The following is a 25,397-nucleotide window of genomic DNA, read 5'->3' as shown; positions in this document are numbered from 1 at the left end:
ATAAAGGTTTAGAACCATGAATAATTTAATCTGAAAAACTGAATATAATCCCACGGGGAAAAAATGGACCTGTAATGGAATAAAAGGATTTCAAGTAGTATTGATGAAAAGACTACAGATGAGTAGATACTTTGAAATCCGAACACATGAATCAAACCTAGAAAAGTAAGTACATTTGAGGATTTGGAAAGAGTTAACTTATGATGAAGTATGTACATTCCAGCAGAAAGAGAAGGGACAAGAATCCCTTCAAAACCCTGATATTCAAGTGTCATAGAGGGTGTAGAGGTGGTTTTGTTTTGTTTTGATGGTCTTAAGAGAGGAAATAAAAAGGAGGGAAAAAGTAATACAGTAGTTAAGAAATAAAGAAGGGAGTAAAACTGTTTCTCATAATTGAGATGTTCAAGAAGAGTAAGAGTAAGAACATACTAATATGGAGAGAAGGACTAGGGGAGTAGCCATCTCACAAACCTTACACTTAGTTGAACTATACAAATGAAGGTTCAACTTCTCTCACTCTCACACACAAACATACACATGTGCAATACATTTGGTATAGAAGTATATTAAACTCAACAAAGAAATTGGCAGGGGTAGAGAGAAGGTGAAGGAGAAGGTTAAGAGAGAAGGTAGAGATGGAGAAGGAATAATCACAAATAAAACAAAATGGGAAAGGAAAGACAAAAGGAAAGAAAGGTTAAGAACCAGTGATCATGGTCTGAGTGTGGGGAATAGGAACTTACTTCAATTATGGATTATTCTGTTATATACTGATGACATTCCTTCACTTTCACTACCTTCTTTGTAAAGAGATGGTGGAAAATGAAGAGAGGAAAAGTATAAAAGGATATGATGGACCATAAATGTGAATGGGATGAACTTATCCCCCAGCAAAAAAATGAAGAGGATAGTAGAATGAATTAGAAAGGAGAATCCATCAATATGTTGTTTGCAAGAAACAGACTTGAAACATAAAGACTCACACAGAGTTAAAACAAAACAAGGAACTGGAGCACAGTTTATTATGCTTTGAGCAGACTCAAAAAAGCAGGGATAGCATTTATGATCTCAGAAAATGGAACAGTAAAAAATAGACAGTTAAAACAAATAAACAGAGAAACAGTATTGTATGTTTGTATGAACCATAGACTGAAATTATATCAATATTTAATATAGATACTCTGAATAACACAGAATGTAAATACTTAGAGGAAAAGCTCATATGGGGAAAATATGCAGCAAAAACTCTGGTAATTTTAGACATTAACAAATCTAACACTAATTAAACGAGGAAGAAATTAAGGACTTGAATAGAATTTTAGACAAGTTAGATATGAGAAATCTCTAGTGATTACTGAATGTGATAGAAAAATGTATCCATACTTCTCATACTACCTTTGTAGAAATTGGCCATGTGCTAGAGCATAAAAAATCTTAGCATCAGATGCAGAAAAGCAGAAATATTAAGTATAATCTTTATTGGCTCAAAAACAGTTCGTATATTATCAATTAAAAGCTTTTGAAGAGAGGATTTTCTTTAGTGGAGACTAATCCTAAAGAACTGGCAGGTCAAAGAACAAATCATAACAACTATAGATGATTTCATCAGAGAACATAACAAAAAGACAACATACCCAAATTTCTGTGATAGTGTTGAAACTCTCCTGAGCAGAAAGTTTATATCTTTTTTAAAATTTTTAAAATTTATTTTTATTATTAGGCAATTGGGGTTAAATGACTTGCCCAGGGTCACACAGCTAGTCAGTGTCAAGTGTTTGGTCTGAGGTCAGATTTGAATTCAGCTCCTCCTGACTTCAGGGCTGGTGCTCTATCCACTGTGCCACTTAGCTGTCCCAGAAAGTTTATGTCTTTAAACATATTTGTCAACAAAAGACAGAAAGAACAGATCAATGAATTGTGCATGCAACTTAAAAAAGCAAACAAAAAAGCAACAAATAAAAAAAACCAAATTAAACAACAGAGTAGAAATTCTGAAAATCAAAGAAGACATTATTAAAATTGAAAGCAAAAAATTCCCATTTAGTTGATAAATAAAACTAGGAGTGTTTTAAAACCTTCCAGTAAAATATGTAAACTGTTACCTAATGTGATTTAAAAAGAGAGAAAGGAAAGCCAAAATGCCATAATTAAAAATAAAGAATTCACAACAAATGAAGAACAAAAGGAAAGTATTAGAAATGATTCTGCCAAATTATATGCCAGCAGACTGTGAGATCTTAAATGAAATGGATAAATACTTATAAAAACCAAAATATCCATATTAATAGCAAAGGATAGAATAACTCATTTCAGAAAAAGAAATTGAACAAGCCATTAAAAAAACACAAACAACACTTCAACTCTGGAAGGGGAAAAACAACCTCCAGGACCAGATGGATTTAAAAGTGAGTTCTATCAAAACATTTGAAGAATAGTTAATTTTCATATTACATAAACTCTTTCCAAAAAACTGGAAAAGATGAGATCCTAACAAATTCCTTTTGTGACAGATATATAATCTAGATATCTAAAGTAGATAGAGACAAAACTGAGAAAGAAAACTATAGTCCAATTTCCTTACACAAATTTTGATGCAAAATATTTTTAAAATATTAGCAAAGAAGCTCCACTAACATATTAAAGGCTTCTATATTATGACCCAGTTGTATTTATAACAGGAATGCAGGATTACTTCAACATTAGAAAAGCTGTAATCAAAATATATTAATAATGAAAATAATAAAAATTGTGTTCCATATTATTAGGTACAGAAAAAGCATATGAAAAATAAATCATTCATTTTTGTTAAAAATTAAAAAGCATAGGAATAAATTGATTGGTCTTTCCTTAATACAGTAAATTTTATTTATCTAACTCTATGAGTAAATATTAGAGATAATTAAGAAATACTAGGTAAGGAATCACATGTAAGGAAAGGATGGTTATCTTTACCATTGTCGTTCATTATAGCTCTAGAAATGCTAAAGTCAGTTTTAAAAAAATTAGGAAATAAGCATAGGCAAAAAGAAAATGAAATGATCACTTTTACAGATGCTGTCATATCTACTTAGATAACTGTAGAGATTCAATTAACAATTAATTCAAACGATAATTCAGCAAAAATAGGATATAAAACCCACATATCATCGGCTTTTCTATATATTATCAACAGAGCCTATCAGCAAGTGATAGAAAGGGAAATTCCATTTAAAATAACTATAGATTATATATTTGGGAGTCCACTTATCAGCATTTTATTTTATAAAACTACAAATACTCCAGAAATAAAACCAGACTAAATACTTGGATATATATATATATGTATGTGTGTGTGTGTATATATTGCTCATGGTTGGGTTCTATCATTATAATGACTATGACTAGATTGGGGAATTGTCATTCTTCACCACTCTTTTTGACCTTCTGGTTACTCTCTGATCAGATGGTGCTTCATTAGCTTCTGGATGACCAAGTGTTCAGAGCTGCATATATGATGTAGCTTATGACTGTATGGAATAATAGGTTTCTTTTCAGATATCCCAGTGTCCCTCTAGCACTGTCCCTTAGTTTTAATTTCTGGATTAGAGCGGAGGTATTTTAGGGGTATTGGGAGCAGAAGACACAGGGTTTCTCTGTGTTCCCAAGCACTTTATATAGTAGCTGCCATTGGTTTAGTTATGTCCCTGCTTGTGGAAGTAAGGCAGGGGCTCTTAATATTGGAATGGAATTAAGAGGTTCATTTATTCAATCAAATGATTTGTTTTGAATACCTACTATGTGCTGTGGGGGATACAAAAATAAAACATTGTCAAGATATTAATAGTGTATCAGAAGAAATGAGATGGGTACACAATCATCCGTAAATAGCAAAGGCCATGTGAGTTCAATGTTTTTTTCAGTGACTAGGATGAAGGCATAGATGATCTCTAGTCAGATTTGCAGATGGTACAAAGCTGAGAGAGATCACTAACACCTTGACTGATAAAATCAGGATTCTTTGAAAAGTCCTGACACATAGAATGATGGGTCAAATTGAATGAAATGAAATTTCTGTTCCCTCCTTCCCCCCGTCTAAAATGCCACTCTTTTCTGACCTCTACATCTCATAATCTTAGTATCTTTTAGGGTTTAGCACAGGTATCACATCCTAGGGAAAACCTTTCTAGATCCCAGCCCAGCAGTTAGTGCCCTACCTCTCCTGATCATTTGTATTTATCTGTGTATTTGTTACATCCCCTCAGGAGATGGAAACTCTGAAGGCCATGCCTGTTTCCTTGTTTTTGTATCTTCAGTGAATACCACAATGTAGTAGGTAGTTAATAAACATTTGTTGAGTTGAAATCAATTTTACATTTGTATTAAAAAAAAATCTTCAGAAGTGGAGAATGGTGGACACTGGCTAGGAAATAGTGGTAGTGAAATAGATCTGTGAATTACAGTGAATTTCAAGATCAGTATGTATCAACAGTCTGACATAGAATTCAAAAAAGTGCGTGCCATATGAGGGTACATTAATAGAGGACATAATAGTTTGCCTGTGCTCTGCCCTGGTCAGGGCTATATCTGTTGTGTTCTGTTATGGACACTACATTTTAGGAAAATCACAAGACAAGCCCTTCACCACCTAGCCCGTCCTATCTTTCCAGTCTACTAATACCTCACTCTCTAACATGTACTTTTTAATCCAGTGACACTGGCTTCCTGGTTGTTCAACAAACAGTATGCTCCATCTTGGCTCCAGGCCTTTTCTAGAATTGTCTCCCATGACTGGGATCATCTCTTCTTCTATTTTGACTACTGACCTCCCTGAGTTCCTTTAGATCCCAGCGGAAAAAGGGAAGCCTTTCCCAACTTATCTTAATTCCAGCATCTTCCCTTATTTATTTCCTATTTATCCTATATATAGCTTGCTTTGAATATATTTGTCTGTATGTTGTCTTCTCTATTAGATTTTGAGCTCCTTGAGGACAGGGACTGTCTTTTGCCTCTTTTTGCATTCTCAGTGCTTGGTGCAGTCCCTGTCACACAGTAGGCATTTACTAAATGTTTGTGGATGATCGATTGAAGCTGGAACACAATCAGAAGAGAATGAACAATATGGTGAAAAATTCAGAGAATAGGCCATAGAAGGATGATTGACCAAACTGGTCCTGTTTAGTCTGGAGAAAAGGAGACTTAGTGGGGGCACAATCTAATTTTCTTCAAGTCATTCAAAGGGAGAAGGATTAAATTCTTCCCTTCCTTGGCCTCAGCATTTCTTCATGCAATAGCTGTTGCAAAAGAGACAAACTGAAGCTTGAAGTAAGGAGAGATTCCCTTATAAAAGCTGTCCAACAGTGAAATAGGCTTCTTCTTAGTGGAGGTCTTCAAATGGTGGTTTGAAGACATTTGTTGGGGGTGTTACAGAAAGATTTCTTGGTCAGAAAGAGGCTGATTGGGCTACACCTTTTAGAGAACCCTTTCATCTCTTATATTCACAGAATCATTAAATCTCAGAATGAAAGGCACCTCAGAAGTCATTTGGTCCCATACCTGAGTAGGAACCAAAGTGCCTCTGTAGCATGCCCAAGAGACGATTATTTATCTTTGCCTGAAGGTCTCTGGTGAGGGGAACCAGTCCAGTCTACTTCTAGATAGTTATAATTGTTAGGAAGTTTTTTCTTAGATAAAGTCTAAATTATCTTTATGTAATTACCATTCATTCCTTCCAGTTCTGCCCTCTGGGGCCAAGTAGAAGAAATGTAATTCTTCTTCCCTCTGACAGCCCTTTATATTTCCAAAGATGGCTCTTGTGTTCCATCTCTCCCCAGCCTTTCAAATTTGGAGTGACCTTAGTGGTCGTTAAATCCAACAATCTATTAGCATGCCTAAACCAAACTGCATGAAAGATACACAATTATCTCTTCCACATTGTTACTTTCCCCATGGTGGTTTCAATATATTGTAGGTCAGCAAAAGAAATTAAATGGGAATCTTTTGGAAGTTTTGTGACAGCTGCAAAGGCCAGCAGATGACACAGAAAAATACTTAACCCAAATTTTACAATAAGATACTGTAAATACTCCATAAAAGAAAAAGTAAAAAATTCAGACTCCTCTGGGACCAAAACATTTTACTTGGATTTTCCAGATCTTGGGGGGTGCTACATGCTTAACCCCCACTATGTGGAAGGGATAACCATATTATGAACTTATTATGAAAGATAAAATCCTTTCATAACATTTGTGGCAAAGTGTTTTCCAGCCTTTGAAGATATCTAGAGACAGGGAACTCATTACTTCTTGGAACATTCCAGTAGCTTCAATAGTTAGGAAATTTTTTCGTATATCAAACTGAAATTTACCTACATTTAATTTGTAACTGCAGTCTACTAGTCATAGTTCTGCCTTCTGGAGCCAAAATCTAATCCTTTGTCATGACAGTCCTTCATATATTTCTAGAGAGTGATCATCTCTCCCCTCCTCCCTTTCCCTATCTTTTCTCTAGGCTAAGCATGCATCCTCAGCTTCTTCAGGTAGTCCTTATATAGCAAGACTTCAGATCTCCTTACTGTCCTAGTCACCCTGCTCTGAATGTGTTCCAGTTCCTCAGTGCCCATCTAAAAGATGGTACGCAGAATCGTGACAGAGAACGCTAGGTTTCTGTGTGCTGCATTCCAGTTCTAGATTGTAATTTTGAGAGAGGGGACTGTGCCTAGCATGTGGTTTGACTAGGGCAGAGTATAATGGAAGTGTAACAGTTCTCATTCTGGGTTATTGTTATTGTTGTTTATCTCTTGTTCTCAAAGAGGATCAAGACGTTAGGGAGATGTCGTCGTCACATGGAAAGTGAATTGGATTTAAGTGAGGGAGGGCTGTGCAGAGTCACCAGCCTCCCTCTCTCCTCAGGAGCCATCTGGGGTCCAGTGGCCAGATATAGATCAAGACAATTGGAGCCGGCTCCGGTGCAGTGGAAGACCTTACTCTTTTTAAGCTAAGGTCTTTCTCAAGTCTCAGTTTGTCTGAGGCAATGTCCATTCATTGGTTAAGGTTAAGTAAGAAGAAATGAGGCAAAGAATGACCTCTTTTACCTAGTCAAAAAAAAATCAGTCTGGGAGGGAAGACCCTCAGGGTTTCTGGCCAAAATTGAAACAATTGCTATTTATACTTACTCTGAGCCATCTGAGCCCAAAGACCAAATGAGGCTTGGCCTCATCAATGAGAGCCAGAGTGACTTGGATTTAAGGCGCAGTCCTTAAAAAAGAAATCTAGCCCATAAACCCCAATATAGATATCTTAAGAGGTTTCCTATCAAAATTTACATTCCTTTGGGTAGAGCACCAGCAGGTTGGATTATATACTTCTTTTAATGTAGCCAAGAGCACATTCAACTTTTTATATTTTTTTGGCTGTTAACATCAAACTGTTGACTCACTTTTTAATGGAAGCTCAATAAAACTCCCAGGCATATTTGACATGAAATATTCTCTAGCCATGTCTACACCACCTAGTACTTATGCATTTGATTTTGTGGACTCAGGTACCTGACATTATAATCATTCAGTTAAACTTAATCTTTTGATGCTTGGGCTCAAATTCAAGGTCCTTTTGGATTTTGAGAGGCAGGTACATGGTATAGTAGATGGAACTCTGGACCTGGAGTTAGGAGGACTTAGATTCAAATTGTGCCTCAGATAGTCACTGGAGGTCTAACCCTGAGGAAGTCACTTAAACTTTTTATGCTTCAGGTTCCTCATCTGTTAGGGCCGCTAGGTGGAGCAGTGGATAGAACGTCAGGCCTGGAGTCAGGAAGACGCATCTTCACAAGTTCAAATCTGGCCTCAGACACTTAGTAGCTGTGTGACCCTGGGCAACTCACTTAACCTTGTTTGCCTCAGTTTCCTCATCTGTAAAATGAGCTGGAGAAGGAAATGGCAAACCATAGTGTGTTTGCCAAATCGTGAAGAGTTGGACATGACTAAAAATGACTGAACAAGAACAAAAACTTTCATTTTTAAATGAAGGAGTTGTGCTTGATAAGGTCCTGTATAGCTTTAAGTCTACGATCTCATGACTTACTAGATATCCATCTCAATTTTATGTAATCTGTAAATCTTATAGATATATCAGCTGTATCTTCATTCAAATTCTTGATGAATGTGTTAGACAGAATGTCTCTAAAGTTCAGGCATTTGCAGCATACCATTGAAGACTTCCTTCAGATTGACATTAACCAAAACACTGGATTTGGCTGCTTATGTTACCTTTGAACCCACATAATCATCCTGTCTTCCTGTCCACATAGGCCTTTTCTTTGATTGTGCAGTCTGGATCCAGCCTACTTTTTGAGATTGATTACATGTTCACCCACCCTCCAGCTTATCTTCCAGCCAAATTGTCCTAACTCTGGACTTGGAGTGAGGAAGTCCCGAGTTGCCAGACCCACAGAGGGATCCCTTCTGGCTGGAATGGTGGAGCTCTAGAGAATGGGTAGGATAGAAATAGACTCTTTTTCTTTTATTGTCAAAAAGCATGCATTTCCTCAAGCTGTTAAGTAGAGTGAAAAGAGTATTAGCCTGAAGCATCAGGAGACCCCAGGTTTGTCACTGATTATAGTGTCTGACTTTAATTAAATCACAGCCTTTCAGAGTGTCAGTTTTAAAAATACTGGGATGAGGGGGAATGAAACAAGCAATTATTAGGTGCCTGCTACATTTTAGGCACTGTGCTAAGTAAGCATTTTACAAATATTATCTCATTTGATCCTCACGAAAACCTTGTAAGAAGTCAAGAGAATATACTTTTGAAGGTCCTTCCTAGCCCAAAATATCTCTGATTTTGGTGGTTAGGAGGACACTGGTGACCTTCAAAAGTACTGTTTCAGTAGAGCAGGAGAGGCAGCGCCAGACTTCTGGAAGTTAAGGAGAGAGTAGCAGAAGAAGTAGAGATATAGTGGCTATGGACCATTTGCTCGTGGAATTTGTCTTTAGTAGCCGTCTAGTGCAACCCCTTTTATTGTAAATATGAGGAAATTGAATCTAAGAGAAGTTAACTACTTTTCCGTGGCCTTATATCTAGTAAAGGTCAGAGGCAGGACTTGAACCCAGGTTTTCCTGACTCTGAGACCAGGTCTCTATTTACTCTACCTCATATTGGTTTCCTCTGTCACAAAGCTTGAAATTGTTGTGCCCAATATCTTTGGATGTCACAGCCTTTATAATGTGTTGTATTCCCATGGTGACCAAGATTTCAAGGCAGGACTCTAAGGGGGTAGTAATGTGTGTATACTATTGTGGCAAGACGTTTTCCATTGCTGTGTGCTAAGGGCCAAAATAAATAAAGAATATTATTTATTTACCATAGTGATGGCAATAATAATAATAATGATAATTAGCATTTAGCTATTATTTAGTATTATTTACACGTTATCTCATTTTATCCTCAAAACAACCCCAGGAGGTAGGTATTATTATCTCCACTTTGTTGTTCAGTTGTTTCAATCATATCTGACTCTTTGTGACCCTATTTGGAAATTTCTTGGCAAAGATACTAGGCTGGTTTTCCATTTCTTTCTCCAGCTCATTTTACAGGTGAGGAGACTGGGGCAAAAAGATCAAACGGCTAGTAAGTGTTTGAGGTCAGATTTGAACTCAGGTCTTCCTGATTCCATGTCCAGTGCTCTATCCATTGAACCAGCTAGTTGCCTCTAGTACACTGGCACACTGTTGCATTTGCTGTGGACACCCCCTTTGCAGCAAAATCATTCAGAAAATAGTGATTGACGTCAAGGTATCGAGGTGGGGGAGGGGGTCTCGTAGTGATTTGAATGCAGTTCAAAGGTAATATAATCATAGATTTTGCTGCCAAATGGCTTTAAACCCTGTGCTGGATCAGTCACTATATACCAGTGTATCTGGAATCCTAAGGCAGAGTTGGCCAGGGTAATATAGTTGTGTCTAGTACACGATCAGTCCATAGCATGTACTTTAATCTTTCCTAAGACGCTGAGCTTGCTGTAAGCTTTATTAACTTAGTTCATGATTATCCAGGATATTCTTAGCCTCCTTTGCCTCAGATAACCGCTTGGTTTAGTTCTGAAACAGTGAATTACATAGTTTTGGGAATAACAGAGTCAAAGAACAACATAGTAAGATGTGGGGGTGGGGAGTCAGTACTCAAAGTGGTGATCCATCGTTAAAGCATTAATTACTTAAGATTTTTAAGAGTAAAATTTTAAATGAACAGATGTCTGTTTTCTCTCCTCACCCCTTTCTCCTCATTCCATTGCTAAAAAGAAAAGAGAAACAGATTCCTTGTAACAAATATGCATAGTCAGGCAAAGTAAATGCTGTCATTGGCCATATTAAAAGAATATATACATTCCTAAATAACCTCATTTCTATATATGTGTACTAGTACTGTTTCTATGTCCCTGTCCATGAAAACCAGCTCAATTTTGGGCCAGCTGCAGAGCACAAGTACAGACTGGGGTGGCCAGGGAGATTATTGCTGCTCCATGTAGAGGTCTGTTGACAGGCCTGCTTGGAAACCTTCCAAGAGGGTCCTGTTAGAAAGGACGCCAATTAAGTCTTGATTGATGTCAGGAAGTAAAGAGGGCCACTGGTGGATTTAAAAGCAGTTTGAAAGAAGTGCCAGCATCATGGGCATTTCTCTATGGGTTACATCTCATTCCTAGATTGTAAGTGTCCTGAAGAAAAGGACTGTGTCAAATACACTGAATTTAGAAGTGGAAGATGTGAGTTTGAATCTTGGTTCTATCATTTACTACCAGCATATCCTTGGACAAATCACTTAACCGCTCTGGGTCTCAGTTTCCTCTTCTGCAAAAGAGAGTTTTGAACTGCATATTTCTGAGGATCCATTTCAGCTCTAAATCCATTCATTTTTCTATCTGTCACTCAGTCTATGCAAGTACTAGGTAATGGTCAATGACCAATAGCTAACATTTATATAGTGCTTACTGTATGCTAGGCACCTCACAACAACCCTGGGAGGTAGGGGCTGTTATTTTCCCCATTTTACAGATGGGGAAACTGAGGCAGATAATTTTTAAAAAAGGCAGTTGGGGTTAAGTGACTTGCCTAGGGTCACACAGCTAGTTAAGTGTCAAGTTTTGGTCTGAGGATGGATTTGAACTCAGGTCCTACTGACTTCAGGGCCTTCTGACCCACTGTGCCACCTACCTGCCCCTACAGATAACTGTTTTTAAATGACTTAACCAGGTCGCATGGCTAGTAAGTAGCTGAGGCTGGATTTGAACTCAAGTCTTCCAGACTTAGGCCCAGTGCTCTATCTGCTTTACCACCTAGTTGTACAATAAGTGCTAGGCGTACAATGAATGCTTATTGAATTGAAGCCTGCTGCAGTTCAGGCTCTCCAACCTGATTTGTCTTCAACTTGCTCACTCCCCAAGTGGCTCTGGGGCCAGTCTGGCCCATTTGAGATCCTCTGATCTGGATGACCTAGGACTAGGCTGTATGGGACTCAGTACCTACTCCAGACCAGATCTAGAGCTAGCCAGGGAACTAAACCATCAATCAGCTTAATCTACGGAGGTGGGGCACATAAGGCACCATTTGCTCTACCATCCTACCAGTGGTATTTTGCCACATGTTTGGCTCGTGAAGCAAAAGGCACTGATCTGGTTTATAAAGGATTGTTTTGTCCACTTTGAAACCTTGTATAAATAGTCCAGTTCTTATTTGCTAAATATTCCAGGAAAGCATCCATGTGGTGTTTCTGGCAAAACCTAGGTTTGAAGTTTAAACTTACATATAATAGAGTTTTTTTTAAAGAGAAATTTGGGTAACTTTGTAAGAGATTTAGTTTCTGTATGTGTATAATTGAAAGGCTTTTTTTTTTGGGCGAGGGTGGGGATGAGTGAGGGGGTGGGGCAGGGCACGAAGTGATACCAGTAAGACAAAGACACAGCTAAGAATTGCCTGATAAATTTTCCAAACTGTTAACTGATCATTTTGGATACCCATTTATGGGATGTAAGCAGTTTGTAACTATTTTGGGGACCCTGATAAATTTTTTCCCTAGTTTGCCCATTTTCCCCATAAAAAAATCTCTTCGTGCCAGTTTGAGAAATTGCTAATTGTCCATTCTCAGTGCAGAGTCCTAATTTCCATTTGAATGCCACAGTCTTTCTGCTAAAACTTCCCCATAGTTGAGTGCAGAAAACAAGAAGCCTTCTGTTTGTGGACTGAATGTTCATCCAGCCATGACGTAGTCACACTATTATCAATGAAGCTTATTCATCATTTTCCATGCCAGTGCATTGTATTGAACTTTTGGAGGGTCTGGATTTTGAACGAAGGGAGCTTCTCCTCTCCTCACCTCCAGATATTGCTAATATTAAATGATTAGTTTATCATCTTCTCTGGACTTTTATGAGTTTTTGTATACCTACACATTCTACTATGCACACAGGCGTTCAGTAAATATTAGTTAATTTAAATCAGAAATGGCAATAATTACTATTAGAAGGTATTTTTAATTTTCTCTTCATTTTTGAGTGTATGAATGTACTTATCTTAAACCTTAATAGCACTGTTACATAGGCTTGTAGATAGTATGCTGTGTCTACATAATAGTTGACATTTGTGTAGATGTTCAAAGTGTGCAAAGTACTTTAAGTATATTATTTCCTTTAAGCCTCACAGTGGCTTCATGAGGTGGGTAGCAAAGGTGCTACCCCCCCCATTTTACAGAAGTTAAAACTGAGACTGGTAGGTTAAGTGACTTCTTTATGATTAGTAAGTGTCAGTACTAGGATTCAAACCCATGTCCAGAACTGTATGCTAGACCTCCTATTTAAGAAAATGAGGTAGAGACTTGGAGCTGTTGCAGGCATACTTTGCACAAGGTTGTTCCTACTGATAATGTAATGACATCATGACTAAACTCTACCATAAAGTATTCAACTTCTACAATAATGTCATTTGGCCAAAATTTCATTTACAGCATTGTTCTTGTAGAACTAACTGACTCTGTGCCATCACTTCATACAATGTTACATCTTTTTTTTTTTTAAAGGCAGTTGGGTTTAAGTGACTTGCCCAGGGTCACACAGCTAGTAAGTGTCAAGTGTTTGGTCTGAGGCTGGATTTGAACTCAGGTACTCCTGACTTCAGGGCTGGTGCTCTATCCATTGCCCCACCTTGCTGCCCCCGCAATATACATCTTTATAGAATGAATCAATGTGTGAAGTAGGCCCATATTGGTATCATTCAGGCAATAATCACTTGTTACAGAGGACAAGGAAGTTTTTTAAGACTCTGGCTTATGTTGACTGGTCAAAGTCATTGATAACTGTACCAGATCATTAGTAAACTATCTGCTTTTCTTGGTTTGTTTAGAAGTAGTTATAGAGATTTTAAAAATTGAAATGGTATAGCTGATCAAAAGTGACAAAAGAGGCCATTTATCCAGTGCATGGCTGAAGTACAGTAAAAGCCCATTATAAGTTAGCTCATTATATCCTATGGTCAAATCATGTCTCCAAAGCAGGACAACTGCCTATTTGAAAAGCCTGATAAAACACAATTAGATGGCAAGATGGGTGTTTGTCTTGTCCTCTAGTGGCAGTGTCAGAAAGAGGATCCATTGTACATAACATGTTTGAGTTATAAAGGGTGCCAGGAGGGTTGGGGTAGGACAGCATTGAACTTTGTTTCTGGCTGTACTCAACCACTTGCTGCATTTTTTCCAAATGTCTAATTCATTTCAGCAGACATTCATCAAGTGCCTACTATGTGGTGTTACGTACCCTCAGCTCATTAGAAGCTAAAGCCTGTTGGGTACATTTGTGCCACACACAGAGGAGGGAAGCACAGATATAAATTTTTATTTATCTTATTTTTTGTTCTTCTAATTTATGTTTTTAAATTAAAAATTTTTTTGTTAGTCAACAAGAACCACCTTCTTGCCTTCCCCCAATTGAGAACAAAAGAAAAACAAAACCTGTGTTACAAACCGCATAGTCAAAACAAAACAAATATACACATTGTCCATGTTCAAAAGAAAAAAAATGCGCATATATTTCATTCAGCACTCTTGAGTCTTTCACTTCTGTATATTTATTTTACATGTACTTCTATATGTAAATGTTATCTCCCTGATAAAATGTAAGTGTGTGAGCAGGGATTTATTTCATTTTTGTCTGTATATTCCCAGAGCTTATCACATTGCCTGGCACATAGTAGGTCCTTAATAAATTCTTGTTGATTGATTGATCATTGGCAATGTGGTGAAGCCGTGTACAATATAAGGAGGAAATTTAGATTCCAGAAACAGGAATGAAGTTAGGACAACAGTGGTCCTACTTGGAGACAGGCCAAAAAGCTGAGAAATGGTGAGTGGAAGTTAATACTTTATCACAGCTTACAAAATTGAAGTTGGGAAGTTAAATTCCGGTGAGATCAGAATTAGTAGGATGGCAGGCAGATCCCGAGGTTGCAGAGAGACAGAGAGACAGAGACACAGAGAGACAGAGATAGAGACAGACGTCAGAATGGGAAGAGCCAGAATGGTCAGTAACCAGGGAAACCATGTGGAGCCTTGAGCTGAGAACTATCACTGACTGTCTGCCCCACTCACCATATGCTCAGGCAGTGGCAATGTTCCCTTCTGTTTCCTAAATGGGTAATGCTGCCTTGTGCCAGGACCTACACACAGAGATGGACCAATGTTCTCTTTCCTGTCAGCACTTCTATACCTGACTGCGTAGGGTAAATAACAATAATTTGTAAATTCTGATCTTTATGAAGCAGCAAAATAATATACAGCATATTGTTCTTTTTGTAACTTGACCTATGGGACCAGTCAGATTGCTTCAGGTGGGCACATTATATATGTAAATCTATACAACAAATCTTTATGAATCTTTGGTGGCTTCTTCAGTGTAAGTATTTTCATGTTGCAGTATACAACTATCTAGACTTTAATAGGCAGTCTGCAAAAGTTACCATGGCCTGCAAAATTAATCACCTTTTAGCCAGCCTGATGATGATCTTCTCCAAACTTGGCTAGACTAGTCCTTGGACAACACACGTACGATTTGTTATAAGAATGTAAGTTTTTGCCAGTAGGGATTGTTTCATCCATTATATTTGTATCCCTAATACCTAATCAGGATCTGGTATACAGAAGATGCTTAATAAGTACTTGTGATTGATGGATTGTTTGATTCTTCTCTCGGGCTAGAACTTGAAGACTATCTCTTTGGGTTGGTAGGACCTGCTGGATCATCTTCATGTTTTGATGAGTTGCTGTAGTAGGACTTAAGGACTGGAGTCTCTCCTCTGAGGCTTACGTATTGGCTGCATGACCTTGGGCAAGTGTAAGTTGTGGAATGTTTATCATCCTGCATTGCTAAAAAGAATTTCCTACCCCAATGTAATCACAGGACTAGGCCAAAAAAACCAAAGAACCTTCACAAAGTCATGTATCTGTGTTTTCAGTTTGTAGCATTAACTAGGGCTGAATCTGGTTTGGTTTGCATGTGGTTGTTAGTTTAGATTTTTCAAATCTCATGACATTGTTGCTATGGCCAGGGAATACTTGTTTAATATGACATATAGAGATAAGTACTGGCAGGCCAATGGATACCTAGTGCTTGGAGGAGAACAAGGCTGAAAAAGAGTCGTAGAAGGGCACCTAGGTGGCACAGTAGATAGAGCTCCAGCCTTGGAGTCAGGAGGACCTGAGTTCAAATATGGACTCAGACATATAACACTTACTAGCTGTGTGACTTTGGGCAAGTCATTTAACCCTGATTGCCCCAGAAAAAAAAAGAGTCATAGATAAAGAGCTGAAAGGGACCCAAGAGATTATCTGTTATAATCCCCTCATTTTACAGATGAGGAAAGTAAGGCCTAAGAAGGCTAATGACTTGTTTTTACCTTTCATCATTTCTTCAGCATGTATCCCCACCACTTAGCAGAGTGCCTGGCACACAGTAGGTGTTTAATAAATTCTTGCTGACTTGCCTTGAATTGCTTAACATCATAAAGAGGCAAGAATCAATAGTGCTATTCTCTCTCTTCCTATAAGATGCAACTCAGGCATCATCTTCTGCGTGAAGCCTTTCCTTATCTCCCAACTTCCAGTTCCTTCCCTTCCAGATTGCCTTATATTGAACTTTGTATGTATCTGTTTTGGGAACTTTATGCTCTGTATACTTATGTATGTACCTGTTGTCTCCTTGTGAATAGGGATTTTTGCATTCAATCAATCAATAAACATTTTTAAAAAATCTACTATGTGCCAGGCACTGTGCTAAGCAGTGGAGAATATAAAGAGAGACAAAAAGATAGTCGCTGCCCTCAAGAAGCTTGTAGTTTAATGGGGGAGACAACAAATATGTACAAACAAGCTATATACAGGATAAATGGTTAATAATTAAGAGGGAGAAGGCACTGCAATTGAGAGGAGTTGGGAGAGGCGTCCTGAAGAAGATTCTATTTTAGTTGGCATTTAAAGGAAGCCGAAGGTCAGTAGTCTGAGTGGAGGAGGGAGAATGTTCCAACTTTGGGGACAGTCAGATAAAATGTCCAGAGTCAAGAGACAGAGTGCCTTGTTTGTGGAACAACTAGGAGACAAATGTCACTGGATCAGAGTACATGGTGGGCAGTTAGCTGTAAAAAGAATGGAAAGGTAAGAGGGGGCTGGGTTGTGAAGGGTTTTGAAAGCCAGTCAGAGGATTCTGTATTTGATCCTGAAAACTACAGGAAGCTGCTGGAGTTTATTGAGTAGAGGGTGGTGACCACATGATCAGACTTGCACTTTAGGAAGATCACTTTGGTGGCTGAATGGAGGCTGGATTGGAGTGGGGAAGAGACCTGAGGCAGGGAGGCCCACCAGCAGCCTAGTGCAGTAATGCAGGTGTGAGGGGATGAGGGCCTGCCCTAGAGTGGTAGCAGTGTCAGAGGAGAGAAGGGAGTTTATTCCAGAGGTGTTGCAAAGGTGAAATTGAGAGGCCTTGGCAACAGGTTGGATGTGGGGTGAGAGATAGTGAGGAATCCAGGATGACTCCTAGATTGTAAGCCTGAGGGACTGGAAACATGGTATTGCCCTCCACAGTAATAGGGAAGTTAGAAGGGATTGGGGAAGGGTTTGGGGAAAAGATAATGAGCTCTGTTTTGGATATGCTGTGTTTAAGATGTCTACTGGACATCCAGTTTGAAATATCTGAAAGGCAGTTGAAGATGCGAGAGTGAAGGTCGGCAGAGAGATTGGGGCAGCAAAGGTAGATTTCAGAATTGTCAGCATAGAAATGGTAATTAAATCTATGGCGCATTCTTTGTACTTGTCCCCTCATGATTGACCTCGTGCCTGGCACGTAGTAGGTGTACTTGTTGATGGATTGATTAATGTTACACCACTTCTGCTTGGCTCCAGAGGATAAAATGAGAAGCAGTGGGTGGAAGGTACAGAGAGGCATTTAATCACTTGTAAAGAAATGACTTCCAGACATCCCGAAGTGGAACAGCCTGCCTTAGGAGGGAGGAAGTTTTGCCCTCACTGGACGTTTTCAGATGAAAGCTGTATTGCTACTTATTGAAGATATTGTAGAGGTGATTTTTGGTTATGTGTGGGTCAGCTTCACTGACTTCTGAGGTTTTTCTCACCTCAGATTCTGAGGTCACTAGAGTAATTTGCCTAGAGAAAGTAGACAAAAAGAGGCAAAAGAGAAGCTGTCCAGGTTTAAGTTAGGAAGCTTCATTCAGATCAAAGCCAAGGAAAAATGAAGCACGGTATGGTATCTTCAGTGGCAACCAAAGCAAAGTCTAGAGTTCAGGCAGGCAAATTTCCCTTTTCTGGTAGAGATAAGTAGCTCTAGGTATGGTAATCCATTTCTATTGGGGAGGGAGCCAAGGTGGGGTCTGAGGAGGAGATTCCCAGGAGGCATAGCAGTCAAAACAACACCTTGCTTAATCCCAATGTTTCCCTAACAGTGATGTGTCTTTTTTGCTTGTTGTGATTGTTCAGAGAAGCTCTGACAACAGCAAGAAGATGTAGCATTTTTTAAACAAAGCAGATAGAGGAACATAAAAAGCAAAGCAGTCTGGAGAAATTTAATATTGGGATAAATTCATTTTATAAAAATCAGTTGCCCAATCTCTATATTGATACAGAGCACAACATGATTATTGACCTTCCTAATGATCTATCAGCCAAACAACAAGTAGTTATTAAGTACTTGTTACATTCCTGGCATAGCTAGGTGCTGGGAATACAAAGAAAGACAAAAGAAAAGCATTCTCTGCTCTCAAGGAGCTTATTGTGGGGTAAATGGTGTGTATCCATATGTCCCTTTCTATCCATCCATCTACACATACATATATATATGCATACATGTATGTGTATTTCCACATATGTATATCTGAAAGCACATGTAGATATACACATATGTGTATATACACAGTACAAAGTGGTTTAGGGAGAGAGGGACAGTGGTAGAGATCAGGAAAAGCTTTCTTTAGAAAATAGTATTTGAGTTGAATCTTGAAGTAAGGGATTCTTTGAGGTACAGATGACAAGCCAGTCCAGAAGCATGACGAGGGGAGATGGGAGATGGATGGCCATCTGTGAGGAACAGCAGGAGTGTTGGTTTGGGTAGACTGGGGAGTACAGAAATTTGAGCTGGAGCCAGGTTGTGAAGAGTTTTAAAAGGCAGAATTGGTATTTGATCCTAGAGGTGATAGGGAGTTACTGGAGTTTGAGTAGGGAAGTGACACAGTTAGACAGGTACTTAAGGAAGATCATGTGCATAGAGATAATAACTAGAACTGTGGGTGCTGAAGAGAGCACCACAATTAGGGAATGTGAAAAGGATAAGAGTACCCAGGATGTAGCCTTGGGGTACATCTCTAGTTATGTGTCCTGATGTGGAAGGGCCAGCAGAGGAGACTGAGAAGGAGGAGGCAGGAGGAGAACCAGGAGAGAGTAGTATCCCAAAAATCCAGAGGAGAGAGTGTCAGCAAGAAGAGAGGTTGAAAGAGATAAGGAAAAGGATGAGGCAAAGGCCATAAGATTTAGCAGTTAAGAGATCAGTGGTAAGAATTGCCTTGCTGTATATGTAATGTGACCTCAAATATACAAATATAAATTTGTAGTGACCCCAGTCATCAAAGACATCCATCTATGTAACCCAGGCTGAATGGTTCAAATTCTTTGGCTTCTCTGGAATATAATTTATTTGTAGCTGGAGACTAGGACTCACATAGGTATAAATGTTCTCTTATTCTCTCCTTGCCTACCCCTTTTGAGTAAATTAGAACTATTTTCACTATTAGTTTCTACTCTTTTCTTTTTATTAACTCCTACTGTCTAGAAGAGTCCGTGTGTTCTCCCTGTCATTTGCCCTATCTTCTTTCCATTGTCTTTCTTAGACCTGTTGAATCTGCATCGACTCTGGGAGTTTCATGAGCACCTTTTAGGCTATGGACCCTGACCAAGAACTGTCCTTTCCATCCACATTGCTACATGACACCATGTATGGTCCAGCATGCAGTATTCCCATGGGTTTTTCCTTATTTTCTCTGTTCACAGTTTACTTTAGAGTTTTGTTCAGTATTCTTTATGCTAGATAGTAAAATTAATGTAGGTAATACATATAGGCACTATAAAATTATAGACACTAATTACATATTATATAATAATTATAACATTATGTCATAATTATATATATAAACTTATATATATGAATTATATGCATTAATTATGTATTTCCACTGCTTCCCTATTTTGTCCATTCTTTACATTTTTACAGATGAAGAAAGTGAAGCAGACATCAGTTAAGTGACTTGTTGAGAGCCACATAAAGTCTTATCTATTGTGCCACCTGACTTGCCTATATTTGATATTTTTGCCTCTGTTTCCCAACTTCCCTTGCTTCTCTCCCAGTCAGTATATTATAGCAGCATATTCTAGGATTTAAAAAATTATGAAATCCCAGTTATGGTTGCACTAATTTATAACACACCCTTTCCAAGAATATCCCGTTATTAGATTTGTTTCTGAAACTCCTGAATTTTTTGGTGGAAGAACTAATTTGGTATTACTTTGGTGTGTGCCTTTCTGGCCTCTGGAAGCACAGACTATGAAAATTTGGATTCTTGGTCCATAAGCTCCTCCACACCAAAGAAGGCTGCTGGCCAGGACCAGCCAGTCAGGCGACTCTTGAGTTGCTACATTTTACCCTGTGTGTTTTTCAAGGCTGTTGAGGCTTCAAGGATACTTTTGATAAAGTGTCCTTGAATTGTACAATTTTTAACTCTCTCTGAGTGATGAACTACAAACATTTTGTTTTAACATGTTAAAATACAGTCTTTATCAGGGTTGGCTTACCTCCATAGGGAAGGGAAAACGCATTCCTGAGATTTTTGAAAGCTAGACTTCCCAGTGTGACAAGCTCTGTTCTTCCTCCCATGCCCATAGTTCTTGTGCTTATTCACTGTCCTTGTTCCCCAGCTCTTATGCCAGTATAGCCTTAATTAGACTGACTCTCTCTCTCTCTCTCTCTCTCTCTCTCTCTCTCTCTCTCTCTCTCTCTCTCTCTCTGTTTCTCTCTGTCTCTGTCTCTGTCTCTCTCTGTGTAGTGAAGGTTGGGAAGTTGGGGCTGGTTTTAAGGGCTAACTCTCTTGACGTTTCTGTAGAGAAGGGGAGAAATCTTAACACATGTTAAATATGTGATGGCTCCTCAGAATCATAAAATTTTAGTTCTGGAAGGAATCTTAGAAATTCTCTCCACTTTCATTTTACAGACGAGGAAACTCAGGCCCCAAAAGGTGACATATATTTTTCAAGGTTACTTAAGTTGTAGAGCCAGGACTAGATCTAGATCTTCTAACTCTGAAGTTCATTGCTCCCTTTTTTTATATGAGGTAACCCTATTTCTCAGGTGCAGTCCTATGTGTTGAGAACAGAGAGCTCTTCTACAACTGGGGGAAGTCTCTCTCTCTTCCCCATTAGAATAGAGGAAGAAATATAGATAGATGTAGCTATTGATAGATATAAGAACTGAAACATTGTCAGGACAACACACATTTTAATAACACTAATAATAGCTACCATTTAGATAGTGCTTTGAGGTTTCCAAAGCACATTATGCATATTATTTAATTTTGTCCTCTCAACGCCCTGGGAGGTGGGTGCTCTTATTATCCCTGTTTCCAGAAGGAAACTGAGGCCTATAGAGGTGAAGTGACCAGCTCGGTGTCACACAACTAATAAATATCTAAAGTGGGATTGGAACTCAGGTCTTCCTGATTCCAAGTCCAAAGTTCTGATCTACTTCATCACCTGTTTCCAGCAATAGTAATGGATGTTCACCTATACTTTTCCCTGAGCCATGTGGCTAGTGGCATATGTTGATGAAAAGGATGTTGAAGATTAGATATAGCTGATTCACCTTTAGGTCACTGAGTGAGAGCTCCTTGAGAGTAGCGATATCATTCTTCTTATCTGTATACCCAGTGCCTAGTTCATAGAAGAACTTCATAAATGCTTGTTGATTGATTGAAGCTCAAACTTTAGCATCATGTTGAATCCCTTTATAATTTAAAGAAAATTCACAAATTCACATATTTGTGTGTGGAATTAGTGATTCATAACCATTAATTAAACCCATTAAAACAAAATGCTAGTGTGTAGGGTACATAAGAATTCAAGGATCCCTTGAAATAACATTCAATCTAGCTAGCCACAGACTTGCTCAGTTATCCAGGCTGTTGGAAAATGTTGCAAAATAAGGCATTTGTGATGTCTAGAGAAAGCTCTTGGCAAATGGCCTTGATTTTTTCAGTGAAATATGAGGCAAGCTTCTCCTCTGAGAGGGTTGGGGGAGGAGAGCCATGGGAGGCTTGTGGAGGGATGAAAATGTCTCCGTGATGAGCTGATTAGGAACATATAAAACTAATTCCTTGCTGCAATGACATTTCAGTTGAGTTCATGTAACATAAATTTGTAGTAGACCCAATCATTAGAGTTACGTGGTTTTATTCAGCTCCATTTGTCTGCATAGGAATAGGGGAAGAGGCAGAGGATGGTGGGAAAAATTCAGAATTGGGACTTAGCAAGGCATGATCAGTGATATAATAAGAGAGCAGAGGACCCCAGTGTAGAAGATACTGTAGAGTTGAACTAATTCATCAAGGGGTGGAGATAGAGAAGGGAAGAAACTATAGTCAGTGCAGGGTGATGGCCTGGGAAAGAATGGAGGGGTGGAGAAATTGGTGGCCCCAGTGAGTATGATTAAGGTCTGTAAGGCAGAGGGAAAGGAAACTGATAGAAGATTTTGATAAGATAAAATAATTTTGGGGTGGAACACTTGTGGGTGATGGCAGGAGCAAGAATATGACTGATCAAGATAGCTCAACCTTGATGAAGAAATTCTAAAGCTGAGTGAATTAACTGTCTATGGACTAGAGGAAGAACTTCTGGAAGTCTGCTTTGGAGGGTACCATTCCAGATGAGCTGAAGTGGTAGATTGGTGGCTGGGGGAGATGGCAAGATGTTTTGGGGTGGATAACCAGATGGGAAAGTATTGCTGTAGTGAGTAGGTAAGAGATGATGAATACCTGAAATAGAGTAGTGGCCTTATGAGTAGAGAAAAAAAGACGGACGGGAAAGATGTAGGCAAGATTTGGTAACTGATTGGATATGGGAGGAGGGAGAAAGAGGAGTTGAGGATGACCCCAGAATTGCTGACCTGGGTGATTGGAAGAATCATCAACCATAGCCTCCATCACAGGCCTCAGAGGCCATTTAATCCAACTGCTTCATTTTATAGGTGAGGAAACTCAGGCCAGAGTGGGTGCAACTTGCCCAAGTCACACAGATGGTAGAACTAGGGTGGAACACCTAGTGGTAGAACTGGGATTTGAACCTAGGTCCTAGGATTCTCAAATTCCATACTTTTTCCTCTGCACCATGATGATGGTGCCTCAACAGAAACAGGGAAATTCGTAGGATGGGATGGGCTTTGGAAAAAGATGGTGAGTTCTGTTTTCAGTGTGTTGAGTTTGAGATGCCTGCAGCAATACAATACCAAACATCTAGGCAGCTAGTCACGTGGGATTGGAGCTCTCCTGCTTTTTTCTACTACATTGTGGTTGAGAAGGTAATCACTGTGACTCATTTCCCCTTGGACATATTGATTTTTAGATAAGGGATATGATAGCAGACCTGTTAAGTGGAAGGAGCTGCAGGAAGCAGAAAAAACCCCACTGATTTTGGAGTCAGAGGATTCAGGTTCAAATCTTGGCTCTGTTCTTTGTAAACTTTGTATTGTTGACCAGGGCTCAAGTTTCCTCATCTGTAAAATGAGGGGATTGAAATAGATGATATTTCAAATGCCTTTTTGATCTAATTCCTAATATCCTTACATTCTGAAGGTAGTTTTTGGCTGGAGTTTAGGAAGGGAGGTAAATTTGGAGATCGATATCTGATGGTGTTGAGACTTCAGGCACTCTCCTTATTCAGGGTCTTTTGGAAGTGAGCGATAAATTTTTGCTCATATTCAAAAATTTTTTGTCATGGAAAGAGTTTTAAAATTGTAACAAATATGAGTTTGAAATTCTAACAAATGTACATTTGCTAAAATTATAACAAATTTGTATAATAAAGATTACAAATTACATAACACTTGTTACATAATAACAAATGTCAAGTGAGCATTTGATTCACTTTGTATTTATTTTATAGATTAATAGAATTTTTGAGCTGGAAGGGACCTTAGGGAGATTATGTAATCCAAAACTCCCTTGTTTTACACATGAGGAAAATAGGCCTAAAAAGGAGAAGTTATTTTCCCAAGGTTGCGGAGTAAGTAAAGAGGCAGAATTAAAAATAAAATCCAGTTCTCCTGACTTCCCATCTAGGCTGTCTCCACTACAAACAATTTCTTTTGAACAATTTTTTTTCTATGAGGTACCTTAACTGCTACTGCCTATCTTTAAATACTTATATGTAAGAGGGTGTTAGTTTTTTGGGAAATGCTTGTATATTATAAGACATTAGTTGAACTGCCGTGAGAGTTAACACAAAAGGAGTAAAACAAAAATATGTATATACATTTATATCAAATGAGCAAAGGCCTAAATTTAAATTAAATGAGCAAGAAGTGACTAAATGCTATTTTCCCATTAGATATTTTAAAATTATTGATACTTTTTTATATTAACTTCATTTACAAATCTATAACCTTCTTCCTCGCCATCCCTTATAACTAAATAAGTAAGGAAGAATGAATGGATGTATGGATAGATGAATGAATGGGTTAAAAAAGAATTTATTAAGATCTTACTATGTGCCAGGTATTTTGCTAATTTCTGGGGATATAGAAACCAAAGTGGAAAGATCCCCTCACTGTGCAGTGAAATGAGAAAGGTGAATTTTATTCTTTCTTCTTTGGGGCCAACCTCGATCATTATAATACAAAGAATTCAGTTTCTCTTTTGTGTGTTTATAGGATCATGGATTTTTACCCAGAAGGAAGCTTCCAGGCATTCTGGTCCAACACTCTCATTTTATTTGTGGTGAACTCAGTAGCTAGGTGGCGCTTCCTGGAATCAGGGAGATTCTTTTTCCTGCGCCCTTGGCAAGTCATTTAACCCTGTTTTCTTCAGTTTCCTCATCTGTAAAATGAGATAGAGAAAGAAATGGCAAACAGCTCTAGTATTTTTGCCAAGAAAACCCAAATGGGGTTACAGAGAGTCAGAAATGACTGAAAAATGACTAAACAGCAAAAGAAGCCTGGAAAGGTTGAGTGCCTAGAGTCACACAGATAGTAAATGTCTCTATCCGCTATGCTATGTTGCCTCTCCATTTACATTGTGACAGTATGGTTATTGTAAGCAGGATGTTTTAAAGAAAATGTATTAATGGAAATAAATAGTAAAAATATGATACCACAGAATTGAAGTTTTATACAACAGAATGATTAAATTTTAACTCTTTAGGGGGGTGGTTTCAGGGTACAACTTTTCTAACCAAGAATGGGATAAAGTAAGAAAGTCTTCTTTGAGGAAGGTTTAATCCTTAGCCATCTGCTATCTGCATCTCACTATATTCTTTATCCAATTAGAGCAGCTTCTTAGGGTGAGGAAGGGGGAGGAGGACATTTGTATTGAACTCTGAAAAGCGTGGGGTTATTTGGAAGACCATTTGGGGAAGTATTTGGAAGGATAATTGTAATGTGCTAGACCATATCATTTAGGTGTGCTAGAGGGTATGATCATGTAGGAGTTTGTTAATCATTGAAGAATGAGTTATCAATTCATTATCTTGAAATAATAGGTTATTAGCATCCCTAGGGGATTGGTAATGGAAAGGGGGTAGGGTGCCCATATACGTGGGCGGGCTTAGGAGAGGCAATGGTGGAGGTAG

At 38.5% G+C, this 25,397-nt stretch overlaps 1 protein-coding gene across 2 annotated transcripts in view; it reads left to right on the top strand.

Annotated features, from left to right (window-relative positions):
* IGSF11 (immunoglobulin superfamily member 11) overlaps positions 1–25,397 on the top strand; it is a 196,756-nt gene that overhangs the window by 36,057 nt on the left and 135,302 nt on the right. Inside the window, exon 1 of one of the 2 annotated variants that reach the window (XM_020985853.2) lies at positions 14,597–14,734. The exons of the other annotated variant lie outside the window; for it this stretch is intronic. The gene's annotated coding sequence lies outside the window, so the exon portion shown is untranslated. Of the gene's footprint in view, positions 1–14,596; positions 14,735–25,397 lie in introns of those variants that run through there. 2 annotated transcript variants of the gene reach the window in all.

Source organism: Phascolarctos cinereus, unplaced genomic scaffold, assembly GCF_003287225.1.
Source record: "Phascolarctos cinereus isolate Bilbo 61053 unplaced genomic scaffold, phaCin_HiC Scaffold_726;HRSCAF=1367, whole genome shotgun sequence".
NCBI lineage: Eukaryota > Metazoa > Chordata > Mammalia > Diprotodontia > Phascolarctidae > Phascolarctos > Phascolarctos cinereus.
Note: the sequence above shows the minus strand (reverse complement) of the source record. Positions and strands in the feature narration are given on the sequence as shown.